This window comes from Poecilia reticulata, chromosome 12 (genome assembly GCF_904066995.2).
Source record: "Poecilia reticulata chromosome 12, P_reticulata-male-v2, whole genome shotgun sequence".
NCBI lineage: Eukaryota > Metazoa > Chordata > Actinopteri > Cyprinodontiformes > Poeciliidae > Poecilia > Poecilia reticulata.
In genome coordinates, this window is record NC_088841.1 from 4,068,867 (window position 1) to 4,085,026 (window position 16,160).

At 37.2% G+C, this 16,160-nt stretch overlaps 1 protein-coding gene and 1 long non-coding RNA gene across 4 annotated transcripts in view; both read right to left on the reverse strand.

Moving 5' to 3' along the window:
• The window catches only part of ttc28 (tetratricopeptide repeat domain 28), a 124,325-nt gene that overhangs the window by 60,119 nt on the left and 48,046 nt on the right, over nt 1-16,160 (reverse strand). The window lies entirely within an intron of this gene.
• LOC145554431 (uncharacterized) lies at nt 11,699-13,357 on the reverse strand. Its single transcript, XR_014090391.1, has 3 exons — nt 12,895-13,357; nt 12,291-12,413; nt 11,699-12,196 (listed from the first exon to the last, which is right to left on the reverse strand). It is a non-coding gene; the product is annotated as an uncharacterized LOC145554431 (long non-coding RNA).

A 16,160-nucleotide genomic window follows, 5' to 3' on the forward strand; every position in this document is an offset into this window, starting at 1 on the left:
TGGATTATTAATTATTATTTCTTTTTGTTTTTCCTCATATCATTTAGGGAAAATGGAACAGGTGTCAACAGATGGATTGAAAATAAATAGGTGAAGCCTAAGAAGGGAATCTATACCATGAATTACAGGAAAAATCTAATTTATTGATATTTACATTGAGTAAATGTTGCTTTTGTTTGCTTCTAAAAAGATTATGCAAAGCTGTTCACATCATAAACATCTTGAATAACTTACATAACTTTGAAACATGTAGAACACAATGAAAAAATAAGAACAGAAAGAAAAAATATTAAGAGGAAAAAAGAGTGTGTGAAAGAAATAAGGATATTTTACCTGTCGTTTTAACTTGGTGATATGGCGGGTTAGTTATCATTTTACACATTGAAAAGGAAAAAGATTTGAGGTACTCCACAAAGGGTGTAGCCTTCACCCTTCACACTTCACTGTGATTTTATTACTACCCTCAAAAATGTTCTCACACTGTTAAGCCCATAGTAATGTTACTGGAGGTGTAGGAGAATAAAATACAGCATGTAGCAAGAAGGGAACAGAAAGTCAAAGTCATGTTTTAGTGCAGAGGCAGGTTCAGCGTGCTCCCTGGAACTCCAATAATGCTAATAAGTGGGTCTGGGTGGCTATTGTACAGTTTTTATATCAGAGAGAAAAGAACATTCCAGGGTGGATCTGTCCATCCCAACATACATTCACACTCTCTCTTTATTAGCAGAAAATTCCACCTGAGCCCACCAAACCTTTAAGAAGACAGCCTCCAGCTGCGGATAAGTACAGTAGCTATTGCTAGCTAAGAGCAGGACACTGAGGCACAGCTCACCAACACTGGACAGAAACAGTTTAGGAAGATGTTGGCGGGTCAACTGAGCCTCAGTTCCAGATGTGACGTCCAGATGATGTCAGAATCAGGCGCAGACAACATGAGAGAATAAATCCATCTCCCCTGGTATCAGCTGTTCAGGCAGGTTTGGGGACATTTTCTTTGGTGCATTTTGGGTTCTTTAGTACCAACTAAGCATTGCTCAAACATCACAGGCTATTGATGGTGTCTGGTTGGCTGTGTACAGTTTCTTTCCATACTGGCAAATCGGAAACTCAATCAGAAGCCAACTTCAGCTAATTCAGTATGTTTATGCTAAGATGTGACAAGCATAAACATTTACAGATATTGTGTGGCAACCATTTTCTTTAATAAAGTTTCCTTTAAAAAACAAAGTATGACTCCCAGGTGACTAGCCTACCTGTGATAGCTGCATATCCAAGGCTAACGCTAGCCTGTCTGCACTAAGGGTCAGTAGAGGGAGAAGGCAATACAGTTGGTGACTAGCTTAGGCATCCTAGCTGCCAGCATACCCCAGGCTAACAGTAGCCTATCTGTGCTAATGGCCAGCAGAGGAATCAATCAATCAAGTTTATTTTTTAGCACATTTCAGCAACAAAGCAGTTCAGAGTGCTTTACCTCATAAAAACATCATATAGTCACCAACTGTGAAACCAGTAATAAACATACATTTTGTCGAGAGCCATTCTTTTTTTTTACAGACTGGAAGAAGGTAAACCCATGGCTAAAGCTAGCCTACGCGTGATGAAGGCCAGCAGAGGAACAAGGTGATCCAGTTCGTGACCAGCCTCGCCATGCTGGTCACCAGTCTCTCCAAAGATAACGTCTTCTTATAAAGCGCCGGTTGCTCAGCTACCGTTGTTGGTCTGTCAGTAATCAAATTAGTAGCCGACTTCAGAATGAAAACAGCCTCGTAAGACAAGAAAGTAGCTACTGCTGGGTCAAATCATCTCAGGCTGGTTTGTTGAACATGGTAAGGTGTTCACTGCACTTCAATGGTCTGAATCTGTGCCATGAAGAATTAAAACATGTCTGACGTCTAAAGGGACTCCAATTCAGTGCTAAGTGTGGCTAATAATGTGGCCTCTGATAAAAATATCGACTTTAATTTTGAAAGTTGTAGTATCATCAATCGCTAAAGGACATGGTCATTGTTCTGATCTAAAATGTGAGACCCAGTGGGGGTTTTCTGACTTCTTTTGTGTGTGTAACTTTTTTTTTAGATTAGCTTTGTAAAACCTCCATGCAGCACAGAGGCAATAAACACATCTCACAAATGGAAGCCGTTTTTCTAGATTTGATCTCTTCAGGACGTCGTTTGCAGCCAACTCACCCTCATTAGGAACCCAGTCTGCTGATGAAAGCAAGAGTTTAAATCAGTTCAAACTGAAGCACTAAGAGCTGAAAATAGGATGTTATTTTTGTGGTTGTGTTACACAGTAACACATCCATTGTTTAAAACAGAAATTCTCATCAACCTTACCTGAGCAAGCTGCTTCAGTGTCACGCAAGAGCAGATCAGCCAAGATCACAAGCATGTCTAAGTGTTTAATCAGGAAAAATTGAGCTAAATGGTGCTAAAATAAATCAGCATGGACTGACTCTGTATTTTGCTTGAGAATACATTCTCTTTGCATTTGATTCTCTTTTTACATCATTCAGTCTCTTAAATACAACATATTGTTCTGACAATCTGCTCCCTTTTCATCAAATTATTCAGACTTCTCAGCTTTTCATTATTTGATAGATCTTATACTCTCTGGATTAAACACAAACCTTTCTCTTGTTCTGTTTGACTGCTCTGGAAAAGACAAACATATTTCCCAAACATAGAATTTACTAAAGAATTTTACGTATTTGACTCGCCACCCCACATAGGTAAGCACGGTCTTCACGGTTTGATATCAAACTGCGCATAAATATCACTTTTTGTTGGCATAGCAATAAGTCGCGTTCGGTAGTGTTTGGTTACATTTAATCAGTTATATTTACTTCCGTAATTTTTTGGGAAAAAAATACTTTTAGAATTATTTTTATTATGCTATACTTTTTACTTTTACCTGAGTAATTTTACTATGAAGTATTTCTATTCTTACCTGAGTGAAATCTCTGGATCCTCTCCCCATCGTGGGTAATTTTACTTAATAAAGAATAAGCTTGTTTTAACCAAAAATTCAGACAAACACATGTAGTTTTTATGAAAATGTCATAAGCTTCATATTGAAAGTAGCTGATTTGGAGTAAAAAACAGTTTGCCTAATTTTTTTTTATTTTCAAATTATGGTATTTGCAGGAATTATGTTCATTTTGGTCCTTAAAATATCTAAATTTGGTCCGTCTGATCATTTTAAAATATTATTTAATATCATATTAATTTCAAAAATATTTAGTCAAAACATGTTGAAGTAGTGCTGCTACTCTTGGCTGCTCTACCCACCTCTAGTTGTGTTTAGTAAGACGTTTTACTCACATAGAGATAAAAACAAAGGGCATGAAATCACAGAATTTATTCCTTCTAGTTGAAACAATACATGTGTAAAGTCAAAGTCTTCTATTAGAAAAGTAGTTGATCTAGTGAACACTACGTCTGGACGGGTCAAAGCCCTAAAATCACCAGAATCCAACACATTGAAGCTTTGGAGATGTAATTCTGCTGTCAGAACAACATCATATTTAGCTTCAACATCGTGTTTTTGGATAAACTCATTTCTCAAAGTTAATTCCCAGCATTCCCATACAAGGTTGATGGAAAAACGTAATCCTGTTCCAGAAAATGTGCTTCCTTCAAAAATATTTGCTGTTGCTCATCACTTCCTCCATTAATCCAAACACACATTTTTTTCCCCCGTTATTTTTCCTCCGTTTCTCCACAGCGGATCACTCAGGTACATCGCAGAGGAGGTAAACATTCTGCCGCTGGTGTCACATGCAATAATTACTAATGGCGGCGGTCCAAAAGGGCAATTAATTTTCAGCGATAGTGAGCCTAGTTTCTCCCTCCCCGCCTGCACGCTTCCAACTCTGGCTTGCGTTCTCTCGTTAACGCCCTGGGCTCATCAGTAACCATGGCCCACTTTCAGATCAATTTAGTCGAGCTGCTTCTGTACGAGCCACCCAATGAATTGAGATGTCACGCCCATTGTCTGCCCATTACAATTCAATTTGGGAAAAGAAACGCTCTGAAATGTGATTATAGGCAATAGATGGGCTGTGTGTTTGTGTCTGCATGAAAAGGAGAATGGGAGAAACTCAGAGGGGTGAATCGCTGTACAGAGATTTTCTATGTTTTCCACCTTTCAATCAGCACTTTCATATAGACTTTTATTATTTTCAGAAGACTTGCTACAGTGATTTGGTATAGCTTTTTCAGACAGCTTGACATTTCCCACTGAAATACGGCAGGCTGCAACACAAACACACCCAAATAATCCAAAAGCTTGAATGCCACACAAACACAGATTCATATTTTATTAATGCAACCTGTCTACTTTGATATTACATGCAACTCTGATTCAATAAGGTCAAGACAAGCAATAACAATGTCCTCTTCAGATATATGCGTTTTTGTAGAGCAAAGGTATATTTGGTGTTTGATAGTTTAAACACCAAATTTACCTTAAAAGGCATCAAACTGTCTTAAAGCTGCAGTAAGCTGGTTGCAGTAAGACTCTTGCCTCACCTGCCTCATCGATTAGCACCTTCCTCTCATCACCCTGGACCTATCAACGCTGGACCAAGCCTCGTCATGGCCAATCATCGACCGAGCTCCAGTTGATAAGGATTTTCATCCATGGCCTCCTCCGCTCACCAGCTGCGATCAACCCACCTCCGCCCCATCTCCACCTTCACAACCCCGGCTTTTCAGGCACCCACCTTCTTTGACCTCCACCACCAGTACAGGCCCCGGGGGGATTACATTCCTATGCAGCATCAGGAATCTCCATTGAGCTTATCCAGCTCGTCGTCCTTGGCCGGGGCGTGAGCGCCAAAGAATTTAATGTTTTCTTGTCAATAAACTTTTTTAATCGCCTTCTTTCTCCGTATGAGTCTCTCCAGATTGAAATGTGCTATACAACTAAACTTGCTTGTGTATATATATATACACTATATATATATACAAATGTGGAAAAAAGTTAAAGCGGAATGAATACTTTAGCTAGCGACTGTTGGCTTTTGAGGAATCCACTGTCCTCTTGGACCCAGCGCTCCAAGAGTCATGGATCGGATCCAAACAGTCGTCCCTATGATGCTATTAATAGGTTCGGCTACTAAACATATGCACACACATCATCCATTTTCTCTCTGGTATTCCCATACCGGCAGAAGCAGGTCTTCTCCCTGTCACCTCCCCCACTCCATTACTTTTCCTTTCTTCTCCACTTGTTCATTGACTCTCCACCATCCTGCTCTGGTAAGTAAGTGAGACCTTGACAGCGTTCCACGTTTCCATGTGGGCAGAATTCCAGTGCTTGCATATTCCGCATAGCGTACAACATTCCTGGAGATGTGCTCACTTTCACTGGGTCCACTCAATTCTCACTGGCACTTTTTCTTCTTTTAATGGATTTTGTGTGACAGTATCTTTTTCCAGGAGAATGAAAAAAGTCCAGAACGCATAAAGAAGCAGCATGAAGGACGGAGGAGATCCATCGTGTCCAGAATGAGAAGAAAGAAAAATACGGGACGTTTAGTTTGTTTGGCGAAGAACACAAAGAAACTGTGTTTTTAGGTAATCCTCTGTAATCTTTGTTTGCTCCGTGATTACATTTTGCTCTCCACTGAAGCGCCGGCGAAACAGACTGAGGTAAAGGAGCGGAGGAAAATAACAGGGAGCATCAGAGTTGTAAGGGTCAGTGATAAGAAATGGGTTTCACTTCAAAAACGAGCAAATACCACACTGCAGGTGAGGTTTTAGCTTGAGATGCAACAGATCCTGATGGAATTTATTAATGTACTGTACAGGCCATCTGCAATTCCCACTGCCTTCACATATCTTTAGAAGAGCTAAACGAGAGGCTCTGTGCTTTGATTAGTCGGTCACAGTGGCCTTGATGGTTGCTGTCCACTGTTAGACACGGACTTGGCAGAAATTCAGAATTTAAGAGGGCTTTGATTGGATGGTTTCAAGCGCAGGATGAGTGACCTGCTTGGTTTCTATCTTATAGAAAAGAAGAAAAATATTTAAATTCCATTTTTAGATACAATTTTTCAATTTCTATAATATGAACTATGGTGTGATGGATTCTTAGTCAAGCACAAATCATTCTTTGTCGAGTATACTTTTGTAGTTCACTAAACTAGCAAGATAATTTGCAAATCAGAGACATTAAAAGACTAATGTTAGGGTTTTAACTCTCCAGCATCTCATAGGGACAGCATTATGTTTTCCAGAAACATAGCTACTTGATTGTATTATAAAATGTCACTATGTTAACTTAAGTTGTTGTAAAAATGCTGTTTATACCAAATATGACTTTAAAGAAATTTGACTTCATAATTTAACTCTTTGAAATTGGGCCTTTGTCTCTTTAAAAACTCCTGCTCTTTCTGAATCTCCGCCTTAGGAAGTTATCACAAAATGGCTCCTTTATTAACCCTTTAGCAACTTTTTTACCAGACTTTCACTAAGAAGTAGCTTGTATAATGAGTTCAGCAGATGTTCAGTTCCACCAGGTTTGCTAATTGCTGCTGGCTAGTCTGAAGGAGCCAAGTGGGAAAACTGCAGCTGTGAGGAGGAGTTTCCTCCTCAAAGGCGGAGCTAGGTCCACCCAGGCATTTTGCACCGCTGAATGGTTATCATGAGAGATTAAAGGATTTCTCAGACATGTATGAAAGAATCAAAGCAACACTCCATGTATGTTTTTGATGAGAATGACATTAAAATATGATGTGAAGCTCAAAAAAGTCGATTTTACATAATACCGCCCCTTTAAAACCATGAGTAAAGTCAACTTTCAGACATGAGTTAAATCAATGTTGAAAAATCTAAAAACAGTCTGGATAATTTACAGCTGTAAGCTAAACACTGGAAAACACACAAATACTTGTTTTCTGTCTAAAACATATAAGTGTTTTTTAAGAGAATATTTGCATTTAACATAATGGGGGTGTCAGTTTTCACAGTGATCAGTCTCTTGTTTTCAGTTTGAGTTTTACTCTATCATTATTGTTGCTTTAGGTTATGTCTTTAATTGTGTACTTCAGACTCTGTTTCGGTGGTGATGGCTGACTTTTCTACCTTTACCCTTGTCTTTGAACATTTGACACGTTGTTCTTTTGAAGCCTCCCCCTAAACAGAAACTACAGATTAATGAGTTTCTGGTGGCTCCGAGTTAAATCTTGTAGACACAACTTTCTTTTGATCTTTTCTTGCTCCATATCTTGATATTATAATTCGGTGGTAAAAAGTTATTTCAAACGTGTTTCACCAGTCTAAAGCAGTGTTTGACTCTACTCTGAAACTTTCTTCCCTGCACCTGTTCTCAGGAACTTTTCACACTTATTTAAATCCCAGTGGGTTGTATTTTCACTAACGTGTGACGTTCAGGGTAGAAGAAGTTGGGTCTGTGGTGATTGGACAACAAGATGTTACTCTTTGCAAACACAAAGTGTGGTCTCAGTACAATGTATTCTGCTCTACCAAGTACTTAACCTCAGATCATTTTATAGTTATAAGACTGTAAAACATGAGTGAAATTACTCCTGAGGTGTGGATAATGTGCAGCCACAAAGACTTGAAATAAATTTTGCCAAAACGAACTTGGGCAGGAGCAACAGAAACTTGAGTCAGGATTAGGGCCTCCACTCAGCTTGAATTAAATACATTTAAACAAAAGTAGACGTGTGTATTTGTGAATATTTAAACACAGAATGTTAGTACATCACAGTACCTTGACACTTCAAATGTTCTAATAATTCAATTTCCATTCTGGTTGTGCTTGGTCAATGTCTTTAGCAGATATTACAATGACTGAAAGTGGAAGTTTGTGATTCATTTCAAATCTTAAAATTATAGCTAAACATTTCCACTTTTTGAGTTTGAAGTATTTATGTAACCATTATGAACCAATCTAGACTTGGGTAGTTCTGAGTTACCACATTTCCTGTCGTATAACATAAACGTTTGATAATTAAATAGGAAGGACTGAAGCAGAACGTTAAGAACGCCAAGCACTGCCCACATCATAGCTTGTTCATGAAGGTTCAGGATCATTTAAAAACATATTTTTCCCTAATTTGGTACATTTTCCTTTCCAGATACTTTTTGTATCAAGTCGCTATGGCTTCTAGTAAATGTTCCTGCAACTTCAAAGGGCTTTATAATTTGAAGGTTTATCATTGACTCTGAAAATATTTTTGTGGAGTTATTTTAGAAATGTAAATGTGAAGTTATTTTTTTTTCAGCAAATACCAATTCAGTACATTGAAAACAGTAGTATCTTCGCTAATTTTCATTTAGCGTAAAAAACTGTTGATTGGAATTAATTACAATATGTCCAAAACTTCTCCAATCTAAAAGTCCAAAGAATGAATCGAGTGTAAAAAGAATTTGAACAACTTTAACACCACAGTCACAAACAGAGAGCGGTCATTTCTTAGCAAACCATGGATCAGTTCGTACCCGACAGCACACATAATGAATTAAAATCAAATATCTTGACCCATTCATCAACCCCGACCTCCTCTCCACGGGAACTTTGTGGCTTTGCCTTTAATGGCCACTGAATGTTGTCATTACAGTCAATCTGAACTCTAGTTTACAATGAGCTTCCTGCAGTAGAAAACACCTATGCAGTTGTTTTCTAATGAACAAAACTATGAAAATCACATTTACTGCAGAGCGTGGAGAGCTGAAGACACAAAATAACGACCTTGGCTCATTTTTCATCCGTGTGCTACAGAGCTCATTTCAATAAATAACTCATTCAAATCATGTATTTTCTGTCCAACTGACTAAATCCCATTTGTTGGTCATAAAGCACAGGAGGGAACACACACATACACACGCACACACACCCCCACACGCACACACACACACACGCACACACGCACATATATGGAAGCTCAGGAGTGCTTGTTCAGACAGCGTTACAGAAGAAGTAAGAGTTGCATTCTGTCACTGCATTGTCTCATTGCCATCAAACTATTCCACCATAAATTCCACCACAAATTCTCAGTCATGTTCAAGACCCAGACTCTGCATAGATCGCTCCAAAGCATTAGTTTTAGGATGCGTTCACACCTGGCCTGTTCAGTCTGCTTTAGTCTAACTCTAATCCATTTAGAAAGTCGGGTTTGTTTGGGGAGGTCTGAACACGCAATCAAACTCTGATGTGAACTCTAGTCCGTCTGCAAATCTGGGTCTCGGTTCGATTGAAGTGAACTTTGGTGCAGTTTAAATGCATATGTGAACGCTGAGTGGACCAGAGACCGCTCCAAGAGCATGAAGCAGACTACAGAGCAGGGAATTCTGGGTAAATACAACCAAAGCAAATATGAGAGTCTAGCGTTAGCAGGAGAAATGGTTCGTGGACTTTTACCAACAACAAAAGAGAAATCCTACAACCGCTAAAATCAGACGCCGCTCCATTTTTGTTTACATTTTGTGAAGAAGAAAGTTGCGCTCAGTGTCTTCTTCTCAGGTTTTTGTGTTGTTTCCTTGAGTGGTTCTTGATACAGTGCCACCACAGGTGAGGAGGTGAAGAGGTTTTTCAAATGGTTTGGTTCATTTGAGTCAGTGGAGTGTGAAGTGAAAAGCACCAGCTGAAAATGTAGCAAATGTTGCAGTTTTGGTCCTGAATTGAACAGAGTCTATCAGGTGTGAAAAAACACCCTCAATCTCAGTCAGAATAAACATGTCGGTAAAAATACAGGATCACTTCAAACCGAAATCTGACAGGAGTATGAATGGTACTGGCCTTAACTGTATGACTGTTGTTAACCAGAGATGCTGACGCTGGGAAAAACAACAGGTTTTTGACACATTTCCTTTTTTTCTCGAAGTGTCATTACAGGCAGATGAAGTGGTTCTGGTCTGATGTTTGTGCACATCTGTTCTGGTTCAGTGGGCCCAAAGTGAGGGATCTACAGAGAGGCGGCGGGGCGATGTGTGTAGCCATTGTCTCATTCAAACAAGGTTACAGACAAACTTTACAGACAAAAGGCAAGAAAACCCAGAGGAGCAGGAAGGATGGCAGCATAGGGGAGGGGGGAGTTACGAGGCACGATGGAGTCCCGCACCGTCCTCCTCTTGTAAAGTATATATTCTCGTTATGTGAAAGGAAAACTGTTTTATACTCACTCCCCATCTCTAAGGGTGGGTCGTAAAAAAAGGAAGATGGAAGGAGCAGATGAACAGAGGGGAGAAAGAAAGGGAATAATGTTGTCCTTGGGACATACTAGAACTCGGTAAGAGACGGTATCTCTGCAAGCAGACACAGTGACAGGCGTGAAATAAACTGAGAGGTGTATCAGGAGGACGGAGACGGGGAAAACATGTCCTGAGGATATTGGAGCTGTGCAGCTCTATAAACATGACAAGCTCCTGGAGGAGTGCTGTCTTCTCATCTCTCTGAGGGGGGGCGGGGGGGACTGCAGCGTTGGTCACCACTTGGGGACTTCCTTCATCCAAAATCATTTTCTCTTGTTCGCAATTCAAAGTCGGAAGGAGAGGCAGGAGACACAACAGTCGTTTAAATCTGCTTTTCCTCATTGCTGAACCTCACATGTTTTTTCACCCCAAACTATGCTGAGAAAAACTTTTATTCTAGGGTTGGTTATAGGAAGTGTTATGGTATACTGGGGTACCCATAAGTAATCAGTCCATGGCTTCACCCAGTGTGTTATAAGTCTGGCGGGCCACCAGGTTTTATTAGCGCCCCCTCCAGGTTGAGTGTTGTTTGTTTACACTGGTCAACAGACAAAAACTGTCTGAGGTTTTTCAACTGTTTTGGGGTCATTTTGTTGAGCTGAATTTAAAAAATCAGATTGGTTTTGCTCAATCAGGTCAACTTTCTGAACTATGGAACAACATGAGCATCAAAATGCAGGACTTGTTGTCACATATGGATCAGTTTCCTGAGAATCTGATCAATGAGTGATGAGCACACTGCAAAAAGTCCCCTTTCAAAAACAAGAAAAAAAAGTACAAAAATAGGGTATAATTTTCTTAAAATAAGAAAAATTATCTGCCAACAGAACAAGAAAATTTATCTTGTCAAGATTTTCTAAAACAAGAAAAAATATCTAACCAAGATAAACCTACAATATCTTAAAATTAGTGTATTTTTACTTAAAACAAGCCAGTTTTACTTATACGAGTAAGATATATTATCTTATTTTAAGAAAAATTATCTCAAGTAAAGAAAATGTTACTTGACACTGAATTTCTTGAAATAGCGTAAAATATTCTTATTTTAAGAAAAATGCTCTATGTATTAAGAAAATAAATCTCATATATTCTATTTGTATTAGTAAAATTGGCTTGTTTTAAGTACAAATACACTAATTTTAAGATATTTGTAGGTTTATCTTGGTTAGATACTTTTTCTTGTTTTAGAAAATCTTGACAAGATAAATTTTCTTGTTCTGTTGGCAGATAATTTTTCTTATTTTAAGAAGATTATACCCTATTTTTGTACTTTTTTTTTCTTGTTTTTGAAAGGGGACTTTTTGCAGTGATATACCTAAATCTAGTTTATTTTTATTGTTGCATAGGATTAAAATATATATTTTGTCATAGCTTTACTCAAGGTTCTTATGCCAAGACAAAAATCTACAAATTGATCCTGTGAATACTGGAACAAGAGATGTTATTGGCTTGCTGAAATGAAGACATAAGTTCAATTACTTTTAACATCTTTATTACATTTAAGTTTCACATAAACAAAATAAAACATGACTACTGGCCAGAATTTAAAGTCTGGATGGGCATCTGATTCTGGAACAATCCTGTAAAATGACAGAACAATGACGATCTGACACATCTGCCGCACTCATAAGATGCCCTAAGAGTCAAGCAAACCAAATTGTCCAAAGCAAAGAAAAATCTTGGGATTAGATGTCAACAATAGGAGCTTCCTCCGCAATGAACTTCTTCCAATAAGCCATAGCCTTTTATATGTGGAAGTCTTGCCTCAGTTACGGACGCCGTTCTCAAGACATCTGTCAGCAGCACAGAGAGGAGTGGCCACAGACAAGCATGCTGAAAGGTGTAGTAGCTGTGATGTCCTCCTTTCAGAAGATCAGGGCAGGCAGGCATGGTTCCAATGGCCAGTAGAAAGTTGGTTTCACGATCACCGCAGAGCTGAAAAGTGGTCTTGTTTGAAGTTGTTGGGTCATCTGCTATTTGGAGCACAGACAGAAAAACAATCGCAAAACAAATCACGTTTAAGGGACTAATCAGTGTCATGATGAATCAGTATCATACATTTCTTACCTCAAGAATGTGAAGGACTCCGTCACTTGCAATTCCCAAAGTTTCAAAGTTTCTTGTAGATGGTGCAATACGTGATTGGAGACTTGTCCGGCATAGGCTTCACCATGGCAACAGTTTGGTTTACTTGAAAAATAAAACAAGTCTTATTTTAGTTCATGTGCTCAATTACAATATTACATGAATTCAAGATGGCAAGAAAGTCATTTTAATTAAATCAAACTACTACTTAAATTCACCAATTAAAAATAGTGTTTAAAATATCCTGGTAACAGTGTGGAATATCTAACCTAGGCTATTAGACTCATTGCATTTAAGTTTTTAAATTACAGCACATCAAACACCCTCAGTTAGTGAAATACTAGGCGGAATTGCCCTTTAACCATTTCCCGAATCAGAAGCTACGAATGAGAAGCCACCTTAGCTATGTTAAAAACGGAAGCTACCAAGAACTCGTGTCGATATTATTTTTAAGCCACATCTATTGTGGTTCAAAGCTCATATTCACAAGAGCGGCTCTTTAACCGCGGATGAAAATTGGCATATCACGACATGCTAACTAGCTTCAGTTAGCTTATCTTAGAAAGACAGACAACTTTAAACTTACCTCTGAGTACAGCAGCTGTAGGGTCTATACACGTAAAAAAGTCCTCCATCTTCATCCATGTCCAACCGAGATTAGAGAATTTGCCAAAAGAAAATCTTATAAAAGTACAGTAGATAAAAGCTTAGTTAGGCTGTTACAACTGAATTAACCGTTAATGAGGGCAGTTAAATGATCTCTGGCGTTGCCGTTAGTGATGTGCGGATTGATACTGAAATATCGATTCTTCCGATACCAGAACTTAATTCTTTAAAATCTATTGTCAGATCCAAGGATCAATACTTTCAACATTTTAGTAATTTGAGATAATGTAGATTAACAAGAGCACGTTAGAAAGTAACTAAATTATTGAGATCTTGCCTAAATGAAACTTTGTTAATGGGAACTACTTTTTCTTCCGCCTGGTAAGTATGTAAGGTGTAAGGACGTAATGCCCATGCGCAGCGTGCTGCTGACGCTCACTCACTCAGAAATAGACATGTTGACAGATTATAAAAAGTGACACGGAGCTATTTCAGCTGTCATTTTATAGTAGTTTTAATAATTAAACAATGATGTACACTGCTAAAAAAAAATAAAGGGAACACTTAAACACTTAAGTGAACACTTAAGTGTTCCCTTTATTTTTTTGAGCAGTATATTTAGTAGGGTTATTACTTACTAATTTTCTTTTTTTAGTTTGCAACTCCATTTTCACATATTTTGTATATTTCTGCTGAATTAAAATAGTTTATAGTAAACAAGATTGTTGTCTCAATGTACTTCTGAGTTTAAAATGAGTGCATCAGAGTACATTGTGTTCTTTTTATGAAGCCAAGATATGGATTACATTTATTTTTTATTTAATTAAGAAACAAATTAACTGTCTTTGCACAAAGTATGGGATCTGTATTGCCAATACCATCTTAAATTTTACTCGGTATTGGATCGGAAAGAAAATCTGTTGTATCGAACATTAATACTATCTCACTGACATTTTGGGCGCTTTCCCATTTGGATTGTATGATGTCATAAAAGGGGTTACAAACATGATGAATAAAATATTGTTCAAACTAATATTAGTAACTTATAAAGTAAGAATTTGAAATATAAACCAAAAGTTAAAATATTTATCATGACATTGACCCAATCAATATTGTTGATTCTAATCTCATTGTGTAGAATACCAGCCATTTCAAATCACACATCAATAGAAATTTCATGACATGTCAGTAAGAGGTCCCACATCTTACATCAAGAAGATCAGATTAAGGTCCTTAGCAGATGGAAACATGCCAAGAATTATCTTGATATATAAACTGATATTGTCTCTGAAATTGTTGTGTTAAATGTCAACCGTTTAAATATTAAATTATAATTTCCAGTACACTCTGCCAACTTATACAAGAGTATAAGTTCATGGTTTTTTTTTTTTTTTTTCATTGACAAAAACACAAAGGATTCCATTTGGACATAGTCTGTTTTAATTATCTGAAGACATTTCATTAAGTATGTGATTTCGCTTTCTGTGCTTGAAATAAGAAATTTTTACTTATATAAAATAAGTTCTAGACTTGAAGTTTGATTGGTAAATATTGATATTCTAGATTCTAGCACATATCTACTCATAATAAGTAATATTTTCTTAACATTAAGCTTTTATATCTTACTGAGATAATTAAGTACAAAAACACTTAAAATAAGAAAAATATTCTAACATAAATCCCTCTTGGTGAGAAAAATTATCTTGTCAGAAAGAAAACAAGAAAAATCTCCTTAATTTAAGATATTTAATCTTACTAAGATTTCAGTTTTTGCAGTGCAGGAGGAGAGACTCCATTAGGACAGAAAAGAGACGGAGAATTTTACACAATGAAGACGTAATATGACATAACCTATAAGTGTTTATTATTCAATTTATAGAAATTAAAGTTTGTAGCATTTAATTAATACACTGTTAGAATTTCTTTTCTCCTGAAACCTTTTTTGGATGAGAAGAAGCAACAGAAATGAACTGAGGATGTCACAAAAATGTCATCAATTTAGTCAGAAGATCAGATTTCTCTAAAGCAAATTAAAATAAAAACCTGACTGAGAAAAATGGATGTCCTTTTAAGATTCAGCAGTTCAAAATAATCCTAATTCAATTGAAAAAAACATAGACAACTTCCAAAAAATTATTTTTGTAACCCAGTGTAGTTTATTGTAGTTTTTTACACAGCAGTAATAGTGATAGCAAGAATGGGTTAAATAAAACGGTTGGAAGCCAAACGGCAACATGTTATGGTCAGTACTATGTTACCACTTCCTGTCTTTTCTGGACACGCTAACAACTTCAGAAAATAAAAGGTCAAGTCACAGATAAATCAAAACATTTTGGACATTTTAATTTGGATGAAACAAATGAAGTGCAAAAACATTATATTTATTTTACTTGCATTTGTAGTTCTTTTTTTTTTATCTTTGCCTTTATTTTTAAGATTTTATAGTTGATGTTCAGGTAAGTTAATGGGTTCCAAAAATAATTACCTGGTGATATTTTCACATTTCTTGCCGACTTTAAACGTTTTTTTTTTAACTCAAAAACACGGTAAGCCGGTGGATGACTGCTCTGCCACAGGGCTTAGCAAGTTTTCTTGGGAAATCTCTGCTGTTCCTCCATGATGTTCCATTGTTGTTTAGGTTTTTGTTTTTGTTTGTTTGTTTTTTGTGCATGTTTTAAGGACTTACAAAAAACTTGAAAATACTGCAAATACTGTTCCCTTTAAATGCTAAAAGCTTTGATGTGATTGGTCTGATTTGCTGAAAAGTTGTGATGACTGGTGAAAATTGAAAGTTCAAGGAAAACCTTGCGAATGATAGTTGAGATTGCAACATTGCAACTTTCTGGAGGGATGGATCAGTAGGTGGTTATGTTTGAATATTGTAACAAAAAACTGATACTGTTAGCATGGCTGGGCAAAGATACCTTTAAATTTGTTACATGTAATATGAATGATGAGTGAACCTCCTGTCATGGATTAAAAATAACTAATTTTTCTACTTAAAAGTAATTTGACCAAGCTACAAAACAAAAACTATTAATTAATTATTATTATTATTATTATTATTATTATTATTATTTATTACCGTTCCATGTGTATTTAAAGCCTCCCAGAATCAGCTCAAGTACCTACTCTGAAAATCACTAATGAATGCTAGTGATCTCCAGAGCTTCAGGCAGCGCTGCATTAAAACCAGACATCCACTCTGTAGTCGCTGCTTGGGTCCAGCAACACTTCTGGAAACCA